We start from the raw sequence: 8,947 nt of genomic DNA on the forward strand, positions 1-8,947 counted from the left end.
TATATTTCACCAACCCATATTGTTTGTTCTGCTCTTTGAGTTTTATATTTTGTTAACCCTGTTTTGTCAGTGATTGTAAGTGTCTAACCTTTTGTTGAATCCTGCCTCGTTGGGGCATTGTAGTGTTCACTATACCCTCTGATTTATGCCTGTTATGTTCCCAGTATTAAAAGGTATATGGTTAAGTCCTCACTGGTGGTCTGGCTCTGCTCTATAGGGGAGGAGAGTCCCTACACCTCCCATAGTGCTTGTGCACCTGCTTTGATCCCTTCAGTTGGAGAGGGGGTACCTCTTGGAGTACCGCTCAGGCTATAGTTACAAGGACTCAGTATTACTATCAGCCACATGACTGACTGTCAGCACAAGCTCCAGGCTGTTTTATATTATCCAGTAGTATACTGAGTGAGTGAGAGAGAAACAACTACCCAATACCATGTTCTAAAATTTCGGCAATTAGAGAACTGGGTCTAATCTCACAGGATGTATGCTGGAAAAATTCCCATGTAAATCAATAGAAAATGTTGTCAGCCTACAGGCTGTGGGAGTAGGCTCTTTAGAACCTGATAAAAATCTCACTTAAGTCAATAGAAAGGCTCCCTTTAACTTTCCTAGGCTTTGAAACAGGCTCATACAGCTGGCAAAAGATCATTACAGATGAACACAGAGAAGGATTTTCATATTTCTGTGCTTTGCTACATCTTATCTCTATACATTCCCTCAGGCTAAAGGCACTAATCCTTGGCAAAGAGAAGCAAGAATTTTGGTATATGTGTTGTTTAATCCTGAACAACTTTATAATCTGCCTTTCTGATGAGCAATAATATAAAACTCAGATACTGGCCCTTCAGATCTGTTCATGAAGCTAGAGGCACTAATGTTGTCTTGGTTAAATTGCAGCACTGGGTATTATGTTCTGTACACACTAATCTCTGTGGTTTATATTGCAATACCAGTCACTTGTTATCCTGAGGAATTATGAAGTATGGCTTTGTGCTGTGGGCGAGCACTTGAAAAAATCTCTTTACCTGTTTCTTCTATGGGCCTGATCCAGTATCCACTGAAATCAACAGAAACAATCCCTGGACTTTTGATTCAGGTCATATGTAAGTTAGTAAAAGACAACATGACTGTTTGGGCTTAAAGGTGCTCTGTGAGTATATAGAGCCACTGTTCTGTTGTGATCATTAGTTGCCAAACAGCTTTGCACTGAAGGTGTAGAGCATACCCTGTTACATGCTGCCTGTCTTAGCTTCTCCTAAGCTGCTCTCAGGATCTAGTCCTTCACTTCCTTGGCAAGAGATATGAATAAGCACAAAACATTTCTGCACACAATAGAATTACATTAGAAAATACTGTAACTAATCTGAAAACATAGGAGCAGAAAGGACACCTGTAACATTCATCTCTGTCTCATTCTTTTGCTTTAAAACCACCAAATGCTACATGTTCTGTGTAGCTTGAAAGACTTGGGTCCTCTGCTTTGGTGCTGCTAATGCATTTGCTAATTTATGCTATAAGATTTCATTTTGCAAACCACGTAGCATTAATGCTGCCTACATGTGTAATATACACTCTGTGTGTGTGTGTGTGTGTGTGTGTGTGTGTGTGTGTGTGTGTGTGTACATACACCTACACATCTACTCGTGTAATTGCTTTATTTCTCCATTATTTATGTTAGTAAAAAGAAATAGATATATAACCCTGAACTTCTACTGCTCTGTCTCTTCTGAAATGCTTCTGTGATAAGGCAATATGCCATTTCTGATGCTGCAAAAAGTAATGGCATTAATACTACTACTACTAATAATAATTGAGTAAACCCCTGATTTATCTTAAGAGAAGCCCAGTTTTCAGTCCAGGAACACAGAGAACCAAACTTAAAGATGGGACTACAGAGTCAAGTGACTTTTCTTTGCTGTTGCTGACAAATTTTCAAGAAACCTATTGCTATTTCATAGAACCAATTTAAAAAATCCACACTTAAAAAATAAGATGACTATCTTTGCTTCCCAAAGGTTCTCTTCAAGAAATGTATTCCCACAAGGGCCCATAAAAAGATGGATGCCACCTAGCCCTAAACATAGTAGGGCTCTTGTGGAACAATACAGCAGTGAATTCTAAAGAGAAGGGAACTAGTGAAACACCTTGCTACACATCCTCTCTCTTTTATACTGGGAGAAGTTTTTATGTTAGGGAAGGTGAATGTGAGTACCTCCTTTTATCTCAACTGTGGTGGAAAAGCACGCAGAGAGACAAGATACCATGAAAACTCTCTCAAAGAGACAGTTACCAAACCATGAAGGACTTTCTTAGTCAAAACCACATCATTTCCACACACTTACCCAGAACCACCAGGGGCAAGGCCAGCACCAATCCTTGCAGAGGACATACCAAACTCCTGAATTAGTAGAGCATGTTGCAATGGTCTAATCCTGAGGCAACAAAGGCATGAACCAAAGTAAGATATTCCACATGACAAAGAAAAAGCTGACATCTCCCACCCAGACAAGATGAAAAAATATGCCTAGTAATCTCATCTAAAAACAGGGGGATTGAATTAGACACCTAAAGAGAGCAAAAAACTGTTGAACACCCTCATCCAACCATAAAGTTGGTCCAGTCAAAAATATCACCCCTCCTAAATATCCAGTCAAAGGGAGAGACACATTCCTCACATCTTTCAGTTGTTTTCCCCAAAAGCACACCAGCACCTCTGTTGCATCTGAACTGAGCCTCAGGTGGCTTGCTCTCATCCATGTCTCTCAGGCACTAAGAAAGGAAAGGTGCTCTGTTCCAATGCCTGGTTCAAAACAGAGACAGAAAGTTAGATGTTAGGTACATGTAAAAGACATCAATACTTGTGCTTCCTTACTAATTCTTCTATACCAGCTGAACAAGGAGAGAGCATGTGGGGAAATAATATGAACAGAAAAAATGGATTTGGTAGAGATGAAAAATATAACAACTATTAAGAAATTATTGCAAATTATGCTTGATTAAAACTGTATATGATACATCTTGGAAAAAGAAATCCAAGTCATGGTTATGTTCTTCCCCAGGGTGTATGAATGAGAAAAAAAATGTAATTTTCTTTGCAGTCATTGGATGAGAAGCTAACCAATGGCAATCCAGGTCAGCTTCTACGCCCACAGTGAGTCTGTCATCTATTTCAGAACAAGGAGGCATGTGCTTGCCAGTTTGGAAGGAAATCAAGCAGGCACTGATCTTTCATGCCATTGCCAAGTGTATTACAAGAAAAAACATACTTAATCATACTTATTTTTGGTCCTTTATCTTCCAGCTCTGGATCTGATTTGCAGAAAGCAATTAAGGCATGATCTGTAGAAGGATGGAACTATTTTAAAGATGTGTGAGCTCTTAGCTGGTATTCCAGAGGTCTTTCAAAACACTGTTTAGAACCAATCTGTGCTCTCTAGTCCTACTAATGAAGAACAGCTGTAAGAATCTTTTTTTTTAAGAGTCCAGTTTAAAGCATTCCCCACACAGAATAATTTACTGTCACTGATTTTAAAACTGCCTAAAGGTTTCTGTGGTAAAAATAAAATGCAGCTTTTAAAAACTAATTTGCCATGAAAGTTTAAGGATACTTGTGATTTCTGTCAGCACATGTAAGACCAGATTCTGTGATGAGTTGCATCTTTGTAAATCTGGGCTAATTCCCTTGAAATCAGTTACGTTGCCGCAGATTTACAGAGGCATCACTGAGGTCAGAATCCATTATGTAGTATGCCAAGTACAACTTATTAATCACTCTGAAATTCTCATGCTTTAGCAGTACTACTAACTCACAGTGTTTTACAACTTGATTTTTTTTGCAATAGTGACCAAGGTTCAAGGACAAGTTCATTGTGGACAACAGAAATGCTCTTTACAGAGAATGATGAAGGCAAATGTCTAGAACCATTCTGCCCTGGGCTTTTAAAAGTATATTAGAAAGATGGATTTTTCCCTATATTGGGCATGAATGTCATCATAGAAAAAAATCTACAGGGTGTGTTTGAATTTTTAGTTCTAGAAAGACATGAACATCCCCTGATTTTTTTGAAGTTTGAGAATCTGTGCATGAAACTCTTATACTTTCCAAAGGCATGTGCACCCCCTGAGCATGGCGGTGCAACCCCTACAAAAAGGTGTCGGCAGTGCCTTCGGGCAGTCGCCGCTCACCAGCCTCCTCCCTCACTGCTGCCAGCACCGGCAGTGCCTGCAGGAGCTCCCCACTTACCGCCACCATGCTCCTGTCACCGTGCTCCCACTGTCACTGTGCCCCCCTAGCTGCCAGGGGCACTCATCATCCTAAGCTTATGACTTACCCTTGATGTGGAATGGCTGCCAAAGGTGCAAGACACCCAAGTAGTTGGGTTAACTTTGTTTAGTGCTCTTAACACTGTTGAAAAAGACACAGCTGTTGCTACTTGTGTGATGGTGAAATCTAGAGTGTGACCATCTTGGCACACACAGGCATGCACAGATCTCAGAATTAAAAAATGGGGGTGTGGGAGATTACACCCATGTGCATTCCCTCCCCACCTTTCCCTTTCTCCCCTGCAGGAAGACCATACCAGGGCAGCAGCTGCCAGGCACTTTCTGGAGTCCCCAAAGCAGGTAAGACTCCCCACCACCTCTCTTGTCACCCCCTTCTACCCACTGCTGCCACTGTCCTTGACTGACTTGGGGGCAAGGGAGCTCTAGGGCTTCTCCTGCCCTGCCCTAGCCAGGGACTATGGTAAGCAGCAGTACCAAGCTTTGCCGGGGACAGCAGTGGTGATGGCAGACAGGTCTGCTCTTTCAGCACTTGCTCCCAGACCATGGGGGATGGGCAGGGAGCAGGAGTGCCTGTAAGCCTGTCGCTGTTGCTGTCCCCAGCTGACCCAGAGACCAGGGAAGCTCCAGGACTGCTCCAGCATGGGGCTGCAGAGACCAGCTGCATGGGGTGCCAGGGCTGCAGCAGGGGTAGGGGATGGGTCCCTGCTCCCTTCCGCCTCTGCTGTGTTCCCTCACTAGCCTGTGGTCTCCAGCTGCAGGGAGCAGCTGCACGGAGTGCTGGGAAGGGATAGGGATTGTAGCATCAGTGGGTAGTCCCCCCTTCCAGGTGCTCTTGCTCCCTGCCTATCCCTTGGGCATCCCCATGGCCAGAGAGTAGGTGTAGGAAAGGGAAGGTTTGGGAGCAACTCATTGATGCTGCCACCCCTGGCTCTGCCTAGCCCTCCAGGCAGCTGGAGCCGCTGGACTAGTAGGGGAAATGCAATGCAGGAGGAAGAAGCATGGACCTGCCCCCTCCCACTGCCGCAGACCTGGCACCCTGTGCAGCTGCTCCCTGAAACCCCAGGTTGGAGCAGGGCAGAAGCAGTCCTGGGGCTTCCCCACTGCTGGGTCAGAGGGGACAGAAGGGGCAGCAGGTTTATAGGCATGCCTCCTCCCTGCCCACCAAGCAGGTGTCCTTGTCCAGTCCAGCTCAACATTGCAAGGGATCCAGACATCTGGAACCACTGGGAAATGGAGCCACTGGGACTTAACTTTTACTGCGGAAGCAGGGTGGTGCAACCACACCACTGCATACCCCTCCCCCAGATCTGCCTCTGCACGCAGGCCATTGGATCACTCTTACTCATAGTTGACCAATGCTGGATTTGAAGCACTGATAAGGAGATGTTGGTCCCCATCCACTATTAGGAATCCTAAAGAGAGCAACAAAGGTACCATTGCAAGCAGCCCACCACTGACCAAGGAATAGAGGAGACAGCCTAACCATAGTCTTCTTTTTCACTTCTAATTTCTGTGGCTGCAGAGCATACCTTTTATGGTTAAAAGAAAACTGTTCAGAACACTTTTTTCTGAGCCTTTAGCCTGATGGAGGACCTAAGGCATACTTGGAAATTAATATAGAGATTCTCCCCCTCTTTAAGAATCAGTGCAGGCCCAATTCTTAAGTTATAGTTAGATGCAGATAGTCTTGACCTGACATACTAATGTGGAACTGCACCCTAGACAATCTGCTTTACTCTCCAGTTAAAGAAGATGACACTATTATGCTTCTGGACTTCAAAGATATGGGAAAGGGGAAATGTGAACAAGGAAGAGGATAAACAGAGAGAGAAGTTTGCAGAAGAATGTGAATAGTGTATGTCCAGGAAGAAAGGGAAGAAATGTAAGGAAAGAGGACAGGGAAAACTCTGGTGAAAGAAACAGAAGAGGAAGCAGAACATAGGTAATACAGTAAGGAAAAGAGAGAACGATATTATTAAGAGCAGCAGCATCTAGACAAGCTACTTCACATGTTATGAACAAGAAGGTCTGAATGTGGTGAGCCCTCCTAAAAACAAGCACAAGTAGCACAGGGGTTGACAACCTATAACCTATGGGCCAGACTCAACCCATGAAGCCACAGAATCCAGTCTGTGGTTGTGGGGCTTCAGGAGCATTCGGTGGCACGGAGCTTCAACTGTGGACGCTATTCCTGTGCAACTGTGGGGAGAAGTGCCAGTCCCACTGCCTGGCCGTCTGACCTGAGTTGTTTTTTTCAGTCAGAAAAGGTTGTCCGCTGGTGGTCTAGTGGATCAGGCAGTAGCAGCAAGGGAGTCAGGAGAGTGGAGTTCTAGTCTCAGCTCTGCAAACAGCCTATCTGGGCATATCTATGCTTCACCTGTGCCAGTTTAGGGAAGCACAACATACCTACTCCATGCATGCTAACTTTAGAAAGTAACAGAACAAACACAGAGTGGTCACCAAAAAGCCCTCTATCTTGGGTGTGCTGCTCAGCTTGTGCCCAGTGCTGCCTCTTAATTTTAGGCATGGGAGTGAGTAAGTGTGTTGAAGTCATTAGAACTACTGACATGCATCAAGTTAAGCATGTTCTTAAAGTGCTCTGTTGGGTCAGGGGTTTAATCAGAATGCCATCCAGGCCAAGAACTGTCTCTCCATATTTGTCTATATTATGCTTATTATGCAATGATGTGCTAATGTCTGTAGGGATAGCTGGTGCTAGTGCAGTACAAATAACCCCCTTTAGAAACATTAGTCTCTCGTCACTGCTGGAGCACTGAGCCACTCAGATACATTTCTGAAATGACTCCATCCCTCCAGGAAAATATCCACCACCTCTGTTCAGAACTCCACAAAAATCTCATTTCCACAAAGGTTTATTTTCTTTGTCGTGCTGAAGCAAGGATCAGATGAAAAGCTGGAGCCACAGGGAACAGAGAGTGGTATTATTCCAAAAGACTCACCAGGGGGCAATTGAATTCTGAATGCCAAGTAGGACATCGTATTTCAAGGAAACCACATAACATTCTGACAGGTCTTGGATGCTATAATGGATATCTAACTCGTTTCACAGCAGACCGCTACTGCAGGGATCTTTTAGAAGGTTCTTTGGCTGCTTTTCTGTAGCCTGGAGACAAGAAGCTAATGCATAAAAGTAATCAAGACACATAATTGACATGTCAGTTCTGTAACTGACCCTGGGGCTATTTAGCTACACTCTGGTACATATAGAACAGAGACAAATGGCCATCAAGCTTAATTCAGATCAAAGTGAAGTTGGCTTTGCAGAAGATGATGCATGCCAGAGGCAGCTTTGAAAGACTGCCAGTTTACCAAGGATTTTTCCAGTGAATAGTGTTTTGGGGTGTTTCAGTTTTTGGGTGCCCAATTGCAGAGGTGCTAAGTGGATCTGTTTTGGAGGGAAATTGTTTAGCCATCTGAATAAGGTATTCATCATTGGTGGTGGCAGCAATCCCTTGATATAAAAATGACAGTCTTCCAGCAGGGAAGTCGGTGAGTCCAGATAAGGTATTAAAAGTTGGACACACAAAATCAGCAGTCACTTTTGAAATAGGTAGATGTGATACCACATATGAGTGTGCTAGAGGGATGAGACTTGGTACTACCAGCACAGAGTACAGGGGAGAAATGGTGAGGATGCCACATTACAAAGTATTAATATTTTAAGAATCTCAGAAAAAAAATTCTTGTGTTTTGAAAACCATGAATATTAAAAAATATGCTGGATCAGTTCCTTTATCCCAGTTTCAGTTGGGATGGTTTCTTATGGCCATCACATCAGATCAACTGGAGTCCAGGCTCGCTACTTGTATAATTACATTTGCTTTGGTGAGTTACTCCCGTTATTAATTTTGCTTTGGCGAATTACTCCTGATATTACCGATTCATTTAAATGGGCATATTAACTATTTTAATAAGCAAAGTGCATCCAGTTCTCAGCTGGTATAAATGAATAACTCTTTTGAAGGCAATGGAATAGCACCTATTCACACTAATACAAAATAGGATGTATTAACTTAATATTTCAATTCATTTCAGAATTTTATCTCATTAAGATTTTCCTCATGGGACAACCAGTCCAGACAGGCACAGCTTCAGGTACAGTGTAATGCACCTGGTATCGCATTCTAGGGAACATCGGAGATGATCCCCACTTTTATGATGACAACGAATCTGTGAACCTGCGCATGAAGTCTTCTGCCAGCCCATCCTGTAAATTTGTTATCATTTTCCAGGGATAGAATCTAATTATTGGAGGTTTGCCTTGAATTAGTCCCCTTCTTACTGCTATAGCACAGAAAATATATCTGGGAGGGGGGCAGATTCCCAAATCTGGGAGGGGGGCAGAGCCCTCTGCTCTCCCCCAACTTCTTCCCCCTTCCCCCTCTGCTTACTGTTAGACTGTGCTCTCCCTGAGCAGGGAAGTCAACTCTGCTGGGGCCCAATGAGCTATATGGTAAATCGTGAGTCTTTTCAGCTTTGGACTAGTATCGTGCATGGCTTATATTTAGGGATAAAGGTTGTAGTTGTGTTGGCCTAAAAGTACAAGCTTGGCTTTTATTTGTAAATACACATTTTTGATGCAATTCTCACTCTTTGGCATGTCTGGTTCATGACTAATCCCTTAATTGTATGCAGATTAGCT

The sequence above is a fragment of the Gavialis gangeticus genome, unplaced genomic scaffold, assembly GCF_001723915.1.
Source record: "Gavialis gangeticus isolate Ggan-Ray unplaced genomic scaffold, GavGan_comp1, whole genome shotgun sequence".
In the NCBI taxonomy this organism is placed as follows: Eukaryota; Metazoa; Chordata; order Crocodylia; family Gavialidae; genus Gavialis; species Gavialis gangeticus.